This window comes from Neovison vison, chromosome 9 (genome assembly GCF_020171115.1).
Source record: "Neovison vison isolate M4711 chromosome 9, ASM_NN_V1, whole genome shotgun sequence".
NCBI classification, from domain to species: domain Eukaryota; kingdom Metazoa; phylum Chordata; class Mammalia; order Carnivora; family Mustelidae; genus Neogale; species Neogale vison.
The window spans coordinates 78,870,898-78,888,433 of NC_058099.1; the positions used below are offsets into that span (position 1 = coordinate 78,870,898).

The 17,536-nt window shown below is 42.5% G+C and overlaps 1 pseudogene; it reads right to left on the reverse strand.

Moving 5' to 3' along the window:
- The window catches only part of LOC122917662, a 65,104-nt pseudogene extending 49,180 nt beyond the window's left edge, over window positions 1–15,924 (reverse strand).
- Between the last annotated feature and the right edge of the window lie 1,612 nt (window positions 15,925–17,536).

Here is a 17,536-nt window from a genome sequence, read left to right on the forward strand (position 1 = left end):
GATAAACCACTGGCCACACTAATCCAAACGAAAAGAAAGAAGGCCCACATTAATAGAATTATGAATGAAAAGGGAGAGATCACAATTAACACCAAGAAAGTAGAAACAATCATCAGAAGTTATTATCAACAGTTATATGCCAATAAGCTAAGCAACCTAGATAAAATGGATGCATTCCTGGAAAACTATAAACTCCCAAAATTGAACCAGGAAGAAACTGACAACCTGAATAGACCAATATCTAGTAACGAGATTGAAGCGGTGATCAAAAACCTCCCATAAAACAAGAGCCCAGGACCTGACGGATTCCCTGGGGAATTCTACCAAACTTTCAGAGAAGAAATAACACCTATTCTCCTGAAGCTGTTCAAAATATTGAAGGAAAAGGAAAACTTCCAGACTCTTTCTATGAAGCCAGCATTACCCTGATCCCCAAACCAGGCAAAGACCCTACCAAAAAGGAGAATTTCAGACCAATATCACTGATGAATATGGATGCTAAGATTCTCAACAAGATCCTAGCAAACAGGATCCAACAGCACATTAAAAAGATTATCCACCATGAGCAGGTGGGATTCATCCCTGGGCTACAAGGATGGTTCAACATTCGCAAATCAATCAATGTGATAGAACAAATCAATAAGAGAAGAACCACATGGTCCTCTCAATTGATGCAGAAAAAGCATTTGACAAAATCCAGCATCTGTTCCTGATTAAAATGCTTCAGAGTATAGGGAGAGAGGGAACATTCCTGAACTTCATCAAATCTATCTATGAAAGACCCACAGCAAATATCATCCTCAATGGGAAAAGGCTTGCAGCCTTCCTGTTGAGATCAGGAACACGACAAGGATGCCCACTCTCACCACTCTTGTTCAACATAGTATTAGAAGACCTAGCAACAGCAATCAGACAACAAAGAGAAATAAAAGGTATCCAAATTGGCAATGAAGAAGTCAAACTCTCTCTCTTCGCAGATGACATGATTCTTTATATGGAAAACCCAAAAGACTCCACCCCCAAACTACTAGAACTCATACAGTGATTCAGTAAGGTGGCAGGATACAAAGTCAATGTACAGAAATCAGTGGCTTTCTTATACACTAACAATGAAAATACAGAAAGGGAAATTAGAGAATCGATTCCATTTACTACAGCACCAAGAACCATAAGATACCTGGAATAAACCTAACCAAAGAGGTAAAGGATCTGTACTCGAGGAACTACAGAACACTCATGAAAGAAATTGAAGAAGACACAAAAAGATGGAAGACCATTCCATGCTCTTGAATTGGAAGGTTACATAATTTTAAGTATATTAATTCCTCTCATTTTATTTGCAAGGAAATTCTGGGTTGGGGGATCAATTCTACAGCCACTCTACTTCCTATATCATTTCCTTCAACCTCCTCATATTCTAAGGATCCTTAGGTGGTCACTGTCCTCCAAAAGTTTGCACAGTACCCAACAAGTAATACATAAATTTTCAATAAAGGAGACCTTGTTCAGATCAAATATGTCATGGGAAACACCTTCACCCTCTCCTGGATGTATTACAGTTCAATACTGATCTCTAATCAAAACCACAGCGTTTTGTATTCCCTACATCAGTCAAGGGTCTCCCCAAAGCTGCCTCCCCCATGAAGCCTGCCCTGACTGTTCCAACCAGAAGAAATCTTCCCCTTCAGATCTCCTGCCACACTGAATCTGAAGCTCTGTGTACTGAGTGTTCTGCGGATGCTTACCTTCCCAGTTACGTATCAGCCTCCATATCCCTTACAGCACTAGAAATCTGACCCGACAGGATCCTGCATAAATGAAGGAGGACAGAGCCTAGGGAAGGAGGGCTCAGTGGGCGCTGAAGCAGAACGGGTGGAGCTCTATGCTGGATCTGAGCTGGCCAAGGAAGGCCGTGGTGAAGACGGAGCCGATAAACTTTGTTGGTCAGGGTCGGGAACAAGACTAACTGTGGGAAATCTGACAGCCAAGCTGAGAGGGGCCAATCCCGTTCTGAACACTGAGAAAGCAGGGCATTCCAGAAAGCACATCTGAACTCTACCGGCCAGAGTGTTCACTGAGGCTGCTGAAATCGCAACTCCAGCTGAATGGTTGAACTAATGCTGTGAATCCTGGATGTATTTCCTCAATAATAAAGAAGGATGCATTTGTAACAGAGGATTATGTACGTTTAAGTTTCTAAACATTATGATACACATGTGAGTCCTTAAGGCACAGATTAAATTGCAGGATTTTATGTAGGTCAACACAGATTTAAAATATTGTTGTTATGCAGACAACCTACAACCAGCCTCTATAAAAGATAAGGATTTGCCTGTCTTTTAAAAAAATCTCCAAAAGACTTCTTAATATTGCACAGAATCATGAGTACCAGTAAAGAATACATTTTTATCTACGAAAAGTAATATATTCTGGGATATTAGTGCAACCTACCTCTTCACTCTGCAGCAAACCTATTTTTTTGAATTTGTATATAATAGGTATTGAAAAACCTACTACTAATTATTGATTGGTTGGCATTTAATGCTAAATTATTACAGATAACATGGAAAGATAACTGTTTGGTGCCTAAACTATAGTCACATTTTCTTCAACAGCTGAATCTTGACCTTACGCTGGAGTGTGGATGATACTATTGAAGATCATACCAGCCTGCTCTGGCCTTCTTAAAAACTTCTCTTGAGGGTTACAAGAGTTTGCTCTGAAAGATCATGTAATTAAATGAGAGAGTTTTTCCACGGCATCCTCGAACTAACTTAAAACTATTTGTACACATGGTAGTGTTTGTTGAGTTCCTGCACAAAAAGCATATCAAAGATTTTTTTAATCTACTTTTTTTAAAGAATCATTGAATTTTACCTATCTCCCTTCCCACCTAACCGTCAAACATAAAGATAAATCGATAATGGCTTTCCAGTCTCTGTTTTACGCAGTGCTGGATCAAAAAGACCAAACTAAAGTCAGATGAGCTATAGAGATTTCCTTCCAAATTTTCTAGAACGCTTGAAAGTAAAATGTTGTCGACATCACTAATTTGACATTTCAACAGTTAAGACCTTTTGAGAGACCCCTGGTCTCATTCGGTGGCATCTGGGGCATATTTTCCACAAGGGAGAAGCTTCCTGAGCGACACTTCATTGCTCATCAACTGTCCACTTCATTGCTTCCCCAGCACCCAACAGGAAAGTTTAATTACTTTTTCATTTGATCTTCTCAACAACAGAAGGGTGATTTTCTGGAATGTAATTTTTTAAAAAAGAAGGTAGCCAAAAATCCTACTAAAACCTGACTTTCTCACTTTATACCAAGAGCAGCTGCCCTGAAAACTAATCCACTTTTGAGTTTCCAGAGCCACAGCCCACTAAAAGAGCAAACTACCTTCAGATACGCAAACACTATCTCCTGAAGGAATCTGACCTCAGCCCCTTCTGAGAGCTGAGAAAAAAAAAAACTGGTCTCTTAATTGAGTCATCAACTTAACTCACCCCTTCATCACATTAAAAAAAAAGAAAAAGGAAAAAAAGGAATTTCAATGTGCTGTGTATTTACATTTATCTCAGTTTATATTTTTCATCCCAAACCTTTTTTCCCCCCTAGTTTGCCGTTCTGGTTCCCTGTGGCATGAACCGATCTCCGTTCTCATCTGTGTGGATAACATCCCCTCTGGGCAGTGCAACTGGTCCAAAACCCAGAGACAAAATGGAAATAAATGTTGAATGGCTGCTTTCAACCCAAATACTAAAGGAGGAGCCGTAATAGAGTTATTATAATAATTCATTTGAGTAGACAAGGAGAACCCATAAAGCTGTAGTATCTGTTTACCTCCATGAATAGTTTTTGTAGCATTTCCTTAAGACTCATAAAAAAAGTATTACAAATAATTTCAGTGACCATCTGTTGGGCTGCGGGCCAATGAGACAGGTGCAAGCTCACACCTTGCCAGACTCCCATGGGTTCATCCAAGCATAAGCCCACACCCACTCTTGGCTAGACACCTACTTCTCACATGTATTCATAATAATATAATTGAATGTTCATGCTTATCTAAGTGGCATAATTTCTACAAAGATGATTTAGAACATCATGTCTATTTGGAGGAACTTTCAAAATAAGCAGAGGGGAAAAGGGGCTAACACAGGAATAATAATTATTAAGACTAAAAAAACAATGACAATGATTTCAAAATGGCAGCAGTATCCCAGCCACCTAAAATTCAAGGATCTGGCATGAAGAAAAATCCAAAAGAAGTCTGAAAAGCAAGAAAGAATGAAAAGCAGCCTCTGAGACACCACTGCTCAGTACAGGAATAACCTGTAGGTACAGGAATAATCCTGTAGGGGTTTGAAAACACCATTCTAAAATATGGGATCATGTGCTTTGTGTATCTTTGGCAGAGAAGGTACCGAGGAAGAAAGGAAGAACTGACAATAATGAAATAAAACTTAGAAGCCTTAGAGCAAGAAGAGAAAATGTATACAGAAACCCAAAAAGCCAAGCTGAATGACCATCTTTGCAAACATGGGGTATCACTATACTACAGCCCAAGATGAAAGCTTCACGATCATGACCATGAGTTAGTGAGGAAATCTTAAATTATTTTGAAATTATTAAAAGCAATGCATTGTATGTGTCCATCCATTTACCAAAAGACATGGGGCAGGCTGCTCATTTTAGGAGTAATGGCCACAATGCAGAAATTTCCCAAATGACCATTAGTAGAGAAATGGGTCAACTGTCGTATCTTCACACAGAGGGATACACTACAGCAATGGAAATGACAGATGTACAACTCCAAGCTCAGGAACATATGGTTGGGGACAGGAGGGTAAATACACTGAGCCCCTCTATGTACAGTGCACTGTGCTCTATCTGACTTTGAAGATTACATTCACCAAATACACCCATATCCTTGGTGAACTATCAGTTACTTATCTTCAGGGTAAATTCAGTCATGAATGCTTCACAACTCAGATTTCAAACAACCAAAGGCAACCCAAGGCAGAATTCTGGAGTACGTGAAGTTCAGCTTTGCTACCTTCTCCGTCTTCAACATGCTCTTTCTGGATCTTTTTTTATCTTTTCATACTGAACTCCCAGCCTAACGTGGCCATGTCCCACACCGTCACTTCTCATTTCCCTGGCAGACTTAAAAACATGCACAAATCACCAATGGACCTTGTTAAAATACAGGTCCTTCCACAGGTTTATGATGGGGCTTAGGAGTCTGCAGTTCTAGAACCACTACCAGGTGCTGCCAATGCTGCAGTCTGAGGCCCTTGAACAGCAATACCTGAGAAAAGATGGGATTTAAAAGCAGTGTCTGCTGATGAACTAAAAAATGCCTCATTCTAAGAATATGAAACCACTGGCATTCTTATGGCTGAATTTTAAGACCTCTATCTGGTGGAACACATCCGGGCTTCCCTATGCCTCTTAAATTGCATCCTTGGTAGCAACTACCAACTCAGGAACCAAAACTAGTGGTTGGAAATGGTAAAGAAAGAACAGGTACCTGCTCTAAGGAATTTCCTACTGTTTCTCATTAAAACTTCAGCCTTTGGACTTCTGGCATAATGTCTTTCTCACAGCATTTGCAGGAGGGAGGGTGGGGATGAGGGAGAAGGAGGAGAAGGAAGAAAGAAGTGAGCAAGCAAGGGATGGTTTGCTCAGGCAAGGGCTGCAGTGTGCAAGGCTGGCATAGCTTGCCACAGGGCAAAGGCTGCTTCAATCCAAAAAGCCTCTTCTGTCAGCTGCTCAGTTCAGACTTAGAGATACTGAGATAAAGAGTGGGACTGCAGGGTAAGGAGGGAGAGGGTGGAGACGAGCTTTAAAAATAAGCCCATTTGGGGGTAGCTGGGTGGCTCAGGAGATAAAGCATCTGACTCTTAGTTTCAGCTCAGGTCAGAATCTCAGAATCTTGGGGTTGAGCCCCACATCAGGCTCCCCACACAGCGCAGAGTCTACTTCTCACCCTCAGCTCCCTCTGTCCCTCCCCTCGATCATGTATACACTCTCTCCCACTCTCTCTAAAATGGATGAGTAAATCTTTTTTAAAAAGAAAAGAAAAATAAGCTCATTTCTTCAGGGTCCATATCAGAGCCATAAATACATGGAGGGCAAGCCTTTCCTTGGCCGGTAGAAAAATGACAGTAACATTAAAGTTGCCACAGAAATGTGGTATGTTGTTTTGGAGTGTTTCGGCATTTGGAAGGGGGTACAAGAGATGTACAGGGGTCTTTCTAGATTCTGATAAATAACTGAAAGATTTTTGGTACATATTTTATAGCCTAGAAGCATCTAAAAATGCTCTGATCTTTTCAAAACTGATTCCCAAGACTCAGGTAATCTCAAAAACTGAGAATACCTGAAAAAGTTTCTTAGTGGCTGTGGTCCATCTTCTGTGTCGACATGGTGAGGCTACGGTTCTCAAGTATCCGTCATACACGTCCAGATATTGCTGTGAAGGTGTTTCGTAAATCAGAGTAGCATTTAAATCAGTAGACTCTGTGTAAAGTACATTACCCTCCATAATGTGGGCACGGCTCACCCCATTACCTGAAGACAGTAAGATAAAGACTGACCTCCGCCAAGGAAGAAGGCATTCTGCCAGCAGACTGCCATCACACTCCGGGGCCACGCTGACTCTTCCCTGGTCTCCAGCCTCCTGGTCTACCCCCTGCAGAGCTGGGACTCACCTGCCTCCACAATCAATGAGCCAACTCCTTAAAGTATTTTTTTTTTCTCTCTGACACACACACACACACACACTTTATTGTTTCTGTTTCTCTAGAGAACCCTAAATAACATGGTGATTTGAATCATTGCACTTTGGTGCTAAAAACACACACAAAAATTTACCAGCTTCACAGCATATGCAAGCTAGCACTGCCTAAAAGAGTTAAAAAAAGATTATTCAACTTACTCAGTTGAATAAATTGAATTCAATAAGAACTGAATTACTTTTCTGTTGCTGAGCAAGAACTTTAAGTGTCATTCGGCAGAGTAGGTCACTTTTTAAGGCCCAAATGCTCAGCTAGATCATAATATTTTTAATTGTTGCCAGGGCTCATTAGGAGTGTAACAACCTGTCTGAAAGATATGCAGACCTTTGTGGACTGCCAGATTTTCACTGGCCTGGAGACAGATTATTCACTGTAATCTATTAGCAGCAAGGTGATGCATTATCCCTTTACACCAGTACAAAGACTCCAAATCTACATACATGGAACCAACCTCACTCAAGATCCTGGCTTTGTGCCTTGCTCTAGCCCCTCATGAATCCATACTCAAGACCAGGACTGCTCTGCCACAATTGTGTTCCTAAAGCATTAATTAGCTCATAGGTGAGTGATGCTAAAGTAGATCTTGTACTTCCCAACATATTAATGCAGTGCCTCCACCTCCCACCCAGTAACAGCCACCAAATGCACGTCAATTCCCAAAACTGAAGCAGCAGACAGCAGGTGAATACAGTGTGGGACACAACGTCCACTTGATATGGGGCCTTCCTTTTGGCACAGGCTGTCCACGTGCTTTGTCTTGGTTCTCTCAGAGCTTTATGCATTTTGTCCTTCGCCCCATAACTCAGCAGCCACAACCTACACACCTTCCTCATCAAGCTCCCTTCATCTTCCAAAAAATTAACTACAAAATCCTGTATTTTTATTTTTTAAAACTATCTACAAGGATTCCTAGACTATTATATTTCTGTGTCTATTAAGACTCTAACATGACTTTTTTTTTATTGTCCTAGTACCTTATTAGGATTGTTACTGTTTTTTTGAGTGCTCTGGTTACAAAGGTATACAATACTGAGTGACCAGCTCCATCCCTTTTTTTTTTCATATGTCCTGTGTGTTTGCAGAATATTACGTTTTTCGGGAATGCATGCACCATGTCCGAGCAAGAATGCCTGCACTGTAATTCATTTGTTAACATCCCCAAGCGAACACTATCTGCCAGTGGAGGTATGTGCTGTGCCATGTATCCCTGAGGAGGGAAAGAAAAAGTATTATGCATCACAAACACTAACACTGGTTTATAACATTTCTGTCAGAAAACATGACATACGAATGTCCTCAAACATGGATATTCTAAGCAAATGTCCGGTGACTCTTCTGGAATTTGTCCAGCCCAGCCCAGAGCAGACTGTGACTCTGGTCTGTGGAGGCAAGAATTTCGAAGTGGCTGACACCGCTGACAGCAGGCGACACTTTCACCCTGGCACGTGGGTTTTTGAATGAATAACTCATTTGTGTCTTTTGCTTTATATCCAGACATTTAAAAAACATTCTTGATCAAAGACATCACTATAACAAAACAGCCACTTGAACACACTCCATAATTTTATAATTGTAAATAATCACAATGGGATTTCATGGTTGAACCTTCTCATAAAATGTCCCAAAACTAAATTCTAAAAAATTAAAATTGAAGGGAGTGCTTGCCCTTGATATGTGTGTCTGTGTGTAGGGATGGTGCCCTTAAAATGTGTCATTATCTCAGGGTGCCTGGGTGACTCATTCAGTTAAGTGTCTGCCTTTGGCTCAGGTCATGATCTCAGGGTCCTGGGACAAAGCCCTGAATCCACATCAGGCTTTCTGCTCAGTAGGGAGTCTGTCTCTCCTGCTCCCTCTGCCCCTCCCCCCTGTTCATGCTCTTTCTCTCAAATAAAGAAAATCTTTTAAATGAATAAATAATAGAATGTGTCATTATCTCAAGGGTTTCTGCTTGCTCACCCACAAACAGCAAGTAAGGGTACATTAAAGGGGCAAAACTTGAAAGAGCCTGTACTTCGGACAGCTCAAAAACAAAATATAAAAGCTAAGACATAGAACTTTGGTACCTTCTCAATTTCTCATCTCTTAAAAAAATTTCCTATTTCTTTTAAGTTTTTTTCTTGTGGTGAGAAACATACAGGAACTCTACCTTCTTTTAATTAATTAATTATTTATTTGTAAGGATTTTATTCATTTATTTGACAGACAGAGATTATAAGCAGGCAGAGAGAGAGAGGAGGAAGTAGGCTCTCCACTGAGCAGAGAGCCCAATTCGGGCTCAAACCCAGAACTCTGGGATCATGACCTGAGACAAAGGCAGAGGCGTTAACCCACTGAGCCACCCAGGCACCCCGGAAATCTACATTCTTAACAAAACTTTTACAAGACACTACTTTTGACACATTACTGTAAAGCAAATCTCCTTTCATCCTGAATGACCGAGATGCTATACCCATCAAACAACTCCCCATTCTCCCCTCGCCTTGTCCCTACACCTACCTTTCTACTTCTCCTTCCAAGAGTTTGACTACTAAGGATACTTCATATAAATAGAATCATGCGTTACTTGTCCTTCTGTGATTAGGTTATTTCACTTAGTGTAATTCTTCAAGGTTCATCTATGATGCCTATTGTAGGAATTCCTTATTTCTTAAAGCTGTATGATATTCTATTGTAGGTGTCAAACATCCAATCATCTGTCAATGGGCGCTTAGATTGCTTCCACCTCTTGGCTACAGTAAATAATGCTACAATGACCATGGGAGTTTCTGTAAGCCATGAGTCATCCACATGATTCAAATGTGTGCAAATTAGTTTGTATTTTATTTCATCAAAATAAAAACAATAACGTACAGTATTCTAAGATTCCCAAATATACGTGTAAAGACCCCAAAAGGTCTGTAGCCCCTGATCTGAGAACCACTCATAAATGTGCATAGGCTGGGGTATGCACCAGGAGGTATAGTTTCATTGATTATACTGTAATCCCAGGTCCTTCAGGTATCAACTCCCATCTACTTAAGAAACTGAGACAATATGCTCATTGGAGGTCAGGGTCAAGTCTACAAAGTCTCTCTAGTGCCTAGGATGCTGGCAGGCACATTGGGTGAATGAGAGAAAGAACTGAAGAAACATGTTCAAACTACTGCATCTGTAGATCTTTTCATAAGACATACAAAGCCCTTAAGGGTCAAAATTCACTGTGCTCCTTTTATAACTGCTCTGACAAAAAAGCAATTATAATTTGGGAAATCCCGAATATTTACAAGTTGAAGCAATGGAATTCCTTTTTGAGGAACTAATAAGGAGATCATGTGTCATACATATATTCCCCCGTGACAACTTTCCTCTGGAATATGGTGTTTGCTTTCTATTTTACAACCTGATATAAAACTAGTATCATCAGATAGAAGGAGCCTGAATATCCATGATGAGGGATCTCTTCCCATCTCTCCCATCCAACTACATACTGCAATGGGGAGCTACCTAAGCTTTAATAAGTTACCCATGAAGCAAGAATGTATACTCTATACACCATTTTAGAAGGAAAAAAACCCTAGGCTTTGGAATCTCTTTCTCATCCCCGACAGGGTCCCATTTCTGGCAGCCTCCAAACCTCCATTCAGGGCAGATCAGCCTGATTCAGCTACTTCCATTTTCCAAATGAAGTTAAGATTATGTAACCCAGACAGAAATGAAGAAACAGGCAAAAACGTCTCCATTCTCAGAGTGACAGGAGTAGTAGGACCATGAGTTTGATCAGTGATTTAGGAGAGGAGTCAATCAAAACGTCAGGTTAAAAGCCAGCTAAGAGAACAGTCTGTGGTTCCTGGAATGCAGTCTTCCCAGGATACCCCACTTTAAGCCTCTTTCTTTGTGCCCACACCATAAGGGCAGGATAAATCATCTCTTATCAAGAACTTGACAACAAAACACTGAACCTCACAGTCTGAGCAGGGCCCCTAACCATCCAGCCAGACAGATACCTCCAAGGATCGAATGGCCAGAACATGTTTCTGGGGCCAGGAGGCCAAAAGGAAATCATTACCTTGAGATAAAATTCAAATATCAAAACCAGGAGGGACCACAAACAAGTAGAGCTCATAAAAACCAAGCCATGTACAGACTACTGCAGAGCCCAGGAGCAAGGCTCATAAGGTCCAAGGCACAGCTATGGTCTTCTCAACAGACTGGCTGCTTCTACTCAGCAGTGGGGTAATGACACACAGAATTATAGTAGAGGATACATTCAAGAGGAAAAAAGGAAAAGCAGCAGACCGACAACAGTTAGAATTATATATCTCTAAAGACCCCACTTCTGAACCCAGAAAAAGCAGAGAATTCTGGAATGAATGTTGTTAGAACACTGAGAGATCCCAAAGCCAGAGCCAGAGGTAAATATCACACATTGGCAAAAACACGCTTAATCCTCTTCCAGAACTGGGGGTCCAACCCACTGCCGTGCCTCAAAGCTGGAACAAGTCTGTACCTCCTTGGATGAACACCAGATAATGTTCCTGCCACTTGAGTGAAAAATGTGTCTTCAAATACTACAAACACCATCCAAAGCATCGAGATGTTCACACTCGGAGGATACTCAAGAGCTAAAATCAAGTAGAGCAGAGCTGATTTGCCTCCCCCATCTCAAGGTGGCTCATGGCAATGAACTCGTTCAGTAGAAAGAGACAGGAAATTGAAGCACTATCCAGTCTGTCCATCGGTCTGTTGACCTCTGTCTTTCCCTTCCCCTCACCCTTCCGGCTCCACGTCTCCAGACCTCTGAGTTTGTTTCTCTGCCTCTAATCTGCCCTCTGCCTTCCCATCTAAGGAAGCACATCATGGAAGAGAAGGGGGTTCGTGAAGCAACCCGTGTTATTAGGGAAACAACCCGTGTTAGGGAAATAACCCATGTTATTAGGGAAAAAGGCGATCAGACTGGAAAGGGCTAACGTGGAACCCTAGAGGGGGAAATGTAAAAGAAACCCTGACCAGTGTGGAAACTATCTGCTTACTTGTAGCCACTTGTTTTAAAAATGTGCTGCTTAAGTGGGATTGGTGTTCAGCCACTGAGTTTTTTCTCCTGATTTTTATAATCATCACTACAGTTACACGAATATGCTGAAGTACACTGTTTTTGACAACCCATACACACTCACAAGTGGGTAGTTTTGGTTCTTCTCAATTAAATTCAGTTTCTCCATGATCAATAGAAAAGCCTCCCCTTCAACTGTGTATGGGGCTGGGGGGAGGAGATCAGAAACCAAAAGAAACAGCTGAGTCAAGGGGATAGATTTTGGTGTCGGAACAACAGTGGCAGCCTAGCCCTGCCTGGCAGGTCACCAATCACACTAACGCCTGTCACCTTACAAGTACCAGCCTGGGTCTGTCCCTGCTCTGGCCACTGTGGCCATACCTGTGTCCACACACAAATCCAGGGTGGCACTCGTGCCAGCCGATCCTTGTGATTCTGTTTGTGAAAAATATGCGGTTCTAACTTGATTTATCAAAGTGAAATCAATTCATAGATAATACTTACAAATGCAAAAGATGGAGTTGAGAAAACTCTGAAAAACTTCAGGTCCAACTAGAGGTGAGAGTTTTGCCATCCCACTACCCCGGTAAAATATTTACACACACACACACACACACACACAAAATTTCCCTCCTTTCTTGTTAAACTTGGAACACATTGACCAGGTCACAGCAGAACATTAAAAAAAAAAAAAAAAGGAGAATCAACAAAAGAAAATACACATACCATAAACTGCATTCTCAGTATATGAATCAAGGAATCCAAGAACATCAGTTTATTCTGTTCATTTTGCAAACATTTACTGAGCACATTTATTAAGTATCTACTACGTACAAAACTCCCTTTCATAATACCCCGGCACAAAAAATTGGCCAGACTAGGTTATTACAAGTCTGTACTCTCTGACCCAACATTTTCTCCCCACTTCATGGAGTGTTCTTGGCCTTGTACAATCTTCCTTCCTGAATTCTCTTCTATAACCCCATTGCCTTGCCCACTGTGGTTTCACCTTTGGCTGACCTAATTCCAGGTCACCAGGAAGTGGTGATGGCCATCCTGCCCTGGCAGAAGATTTACACCTCCCTAGCTCAGGCTAACAGTCACTTGACTACTGAAGACATTCCCCTTTAGGGGAAGGAGTCTTTCAATCTTCTACAAAAAAACCAACTGAAGAGTCAGTTGACACACATCCCAGAGACCATTTTCATCCTTTTACAGTGCAACCTTATTTCTTCTCTAAGACAATATTGATGACTAGTGAGTTTAACCCAAAACGTGTTTAATATTTTTAAACCAGAAGTTTGATCGGTTTTACAACTAGAAATTCTGTCAACACTACCACATTTTCCTTATAGGAGCCAAACATTCTAATACCTGATAACTAATCTTCTCAACCTGGACATGAAAACCCGCTGGATAAGCACTGGACAAGAAGCCACCAGGGGTGCCAGATGAGAAAAAAAGCCATCTGATGAAATGGCACATATTCCTAGAGAAACAATTTCCCCACTGGAGGAAAACGTGATACTTTATGCTAAAATAAGCCCCAATATATAATGGAGTTAAAATGAACAAACACATGAACTTTTTAAAAATAAAAAGGCTTCAAAGACAGCTCCTGGTTACTATTGGGCTATGTTCACTATATATGGAATTTCCTGCAAATAACCCTCTTATCTTTAAATGTTCTTTGATGAAATTTTTGAGAAATGTTTCACCCACACTATAAACTTCTTGAAGGCATGAACTACATCTCATCCTTCTCTTTGTCCCCAGGGACCTAGGGCAGGACCTACGGCAGTGTCCGGCCAAAATAAGCACTCATTAACGTCTGCAGAATTAATTTGGCTGAAATAATGCCAACAGCATTATCGATAATAAATGATTTTTACCGCATTCAGATGAGAGGAAGGGAAGGTGAACAGCTGTAGGAGGAAGTGGAATAGAAACAATCGAATTTACCAAAAACAGTTACTGGCTGCCATGGTAACAATCAGATGAAGCAACTCAGTTTAGTTCTTTTCCACTTGAACAAGCACAGGAAGGAAAATATTGTACTTATTAATCTCCAGTCACAAGGGGGTGTGGCTTAAAATACAAGTCTACCAGGTGACACTGGTGCCCATTAAATTTAATAATCTTTGAAGAGTTTGGAAAGGCATCATGATAATAACAAGATCACCAGTAATATTAAAACCTGGTTTCTATACTGATACTTAGAAGACCATCCTAATCATTTCAAGGTTAAGTGTCAAATATTTGCTGCTGAGACTTAACAACTGTGAAAAGTAGATAGATGTGTAGGTACGTGTGTAAAAATTGCATGGGTTCACCTTCCCTGATTCTTAAAATTGTTGCCTTTTGTAATTAGTTGGAGCTAAACCAAGTTACAGATAAAAGATAATTCCAAGAATATAGTTTGTAGCGATGCTTACAACTTCCCCAGTGGAGAGATTGTCTTTTAACTCATTTGTAAATAATAGAAAAGGTGAGTATCACACCCACTTTCTCTCCACCATCCTTCTCATACTTGCAGTGAGTCATTCTCCATGCCTTACTCTCCAAACAGGAGGGAGGAGCTGGGAGGAGGAGAAGGTGGGACTCCCAAGCCAGCAGGTTCAAGCTGTGATGGGTGAGCAAGACCACTGATCCTCCCAGGGCTGTGTGGTTTTGAGTTTTATGTCTAAGATATGCAAGCTGCCTTTCAACCATAATCCAAACAGAGAGCAGGAATACATTTTACAGCATTAACATGTTTAGAGTGTCTGAGGAAGAAGTGAATACAGCAGTTCAAGACACACCAGGACAGGAAGGAAAGCACAGATGCAAATTACTCTTGCATAAAACCTAAGCATCTTTCCATGCCTGGCCCTGCAGGCATTTCCTTTCCCCCTGAGAATTAAGTTAGTAACTTGATATCATTTCTGTCAGAGCCATAGAGAATTTATTATATAACTTTATCAGTTTATTCCATTGTATAAAAGTTTTTCAGTTCAACAACATATGGGATCAAATCCCTGTTCTTTCATTAATCAGTCAAGTTCCTTAATGTTTTACAGGTCTATACTTCTGGGTCTATAAATTTCTCCAATTAGAAATGAGAAAATCCACATCCCGGGGTTGTTGCAAAAATTAAATGAACGAATTCTGTAAAATGCCTAATACATGGTAGGTATCAGTGAGTATGTAAGTCCAACCAATACAAATGCCCAACATGTTTCGTCCTCTATGTTGTAGGAAAACAACAAATACAAGAACTATTACATATCAGGGACGCCAATTTGACAATCCACAGCTCACAGCTCTGGGGTGCAGCCGTGGGGGCCTTACTAGAAAGTGCGATGAGATCTGGAGAGCGCTCCTAAACTTTGTCTGGGAACAAACTCTTGATGCTGCGGATTTCACTGCGGCCCTGGTAATTAATAAAGTGACTTTTGCAAGGATCAGAAGGGAGCAAGCGAAACTTTCTCCCCAAACCCTGACTCTGAACGCACTCCCTTTCTTCAACTCTAGGGGATCTCCCCTCGGAATAGTTGGATGGAGAAAAGCAACTCAGAAAGAAGAGCTGGGTCCGGTAGGTCCGCTCACTCTGCGGGTTAAGAGGGAGAGGCCAGCGCACCAGTGAGCGCAGGTAACACCCTCCCCACCTCCCGCCCGCCAACCCACACACGCACCTGGGGGTGAATTCGGCCTCGTCTCCAAGTCGCGCCTGGAAGTCCTGCCAAGCCTGGCCGGCGCTCGCCCGACCCCAGGGGGCTGCCAGCGCGTCCCCGTCGCCCTCGTCCTCTTGGCTGTCCTCGGGGTCGGGTCCCACCTGGGCTGAGGCGGACGCGGGCTCCCAGGGAGCCCAGGCTCGGTGCCGCCCCCAGCGGCAGAACTTACGGAAGCTTCGCGCGAACTCCTGGAAGGTGATGGCGCCGTCGCGGTCAGCGTCTAGCCGCTGGAACACGGCCTCGGCGTCGGCCGGCCGCACAGGCAACTCCGCGCACAGCGCGCCGAACTCCTCGCGCTCCAGGCGCCCCGAGCGGTTCGCGTGGCAGGCAGCGAAGAGCGAGCGCAGGGGCGCCAGCTCCTCCCGTTCCCGTCCGCCTCCATCCCGCCCGGCGAGGATAGCCCAGCCGGCTCCGGGGCGCGACGGAGCGCGCGGCCAACCAGGGCAGCGGTGACAGCGGGAAGTCCGGAGCCACCTGCTGCCGCCGGGAGCCGGGCCAAGTCAGCATCTTCCGGCTGGTCTGGCCGCTTGCGGGAATGTCCGGGCGGGGGCGGGGGGGCGCCTGCGCGGGCCGGGGGCGGGGCGCTCCAACGCTGGTCCCGCACGCAGCCGTTTCCCGCGGAGAGCCGGACGCCGCACACTGCAGAGCAGCAGCCGCTGCAGATTGAGGTTGAGCGCCCGCGGAGTGGCTCTCACACTTTCCGCTGGGCGCGGCTCGGCGCAGCCAGGTAGGAGGGGCGCCTCGCTTGGGCTCCCACACCTCTGGAGTCGCTGTACCTTCTGTGCCAGGCTCCAGCCTGTGAAGCACGGGTGGGATCTCTTGAACTTGGGACACCCGGCCAGAACCAGGCTGCAGCAGTCTTTGCCATGGTCTTTGGAGTAAAACACTGGTTGCTCATGTAAAGCCAAGAGCTAGCGGGAGAGTGCAAAGCTACCTGGACAAAAAGAGCAAAGGAAGATAGGGGTAGGACTCCAAGTTGGTTAAAGTTATGCGTATTTCAGTTTCTTGTAATTCCGGAACATTGGTAAACGTCTGCATTAACAAGTTTTTTTGCAAACTAATCTACGAAATTTACCAGAACACCCCATTTTCTGATTTTACTGGCTTTCCTTAATGCATGTCCTCCCAATGTTAAGTTCCAACTGGTTTATACATATCAGAAATCACATAGATCTCCCAGATCCCTGCATCCGAATAATTTTTCTCAGTCCTAGTCTCCACAACCTGAGAAAGAATTAGTAATCAAAATCCTTTGGCAGGCAGCGATAGTTAAAAACTAAGGTGTTTTTGGTTTTGTTTTGTTTTGTTTTGTTTTAGATAAATCTTAAGGAAATCTTATGTCCAAGTGCATGTTACCCTTTGATTTTAAACTTATTTCAGCAGTGCGGTTGGTTCTTTAATACTGACTGCTTAATGGGTACAAGATCTTAAAAATTCAATCATTTTGATCTTTCTTTTTTGCAATCTTACCCTGTTTCCAAGAGACCCTCCTCACTCTGTCATGTGACTTATGCATATGTTCCTGCCAGTGATTCTAATAGCCTGTGAAAATGCATTTGGGTTATTTTTACTTTATTTACATTATCCATTCCCTCCACGCTTTAGACTTTTTGTACAGCCATTTCTTTTAGTTATGGCTCTGTATTTCCATTTTTATCTCATTCTTCATTTTCTTCATTGCTTATTACTTTTTTTTTATTATGATTAAAATAAAGTAGGGGATTTGACAGACATCCCTCCAGGCTGCTGTTCTTAAACATAAGACTAAGTGCTAACCATCTGAGGAACTGTTAATTCTTGAATAGTACAATAAACAGAGTCAATGCTCAGCATCTATCAAGCCATAAATATCACTGATAATTATCATCTATAAATTTAACTGGTAAATTATGAGAGGCATTCCATTAGAGGCCCTGATCTTAGCAGTCTAATTACTAAGTGAATATAGTTCCATTCACGTGGACAGCTAACACATCAAAATGAATTTTATCATT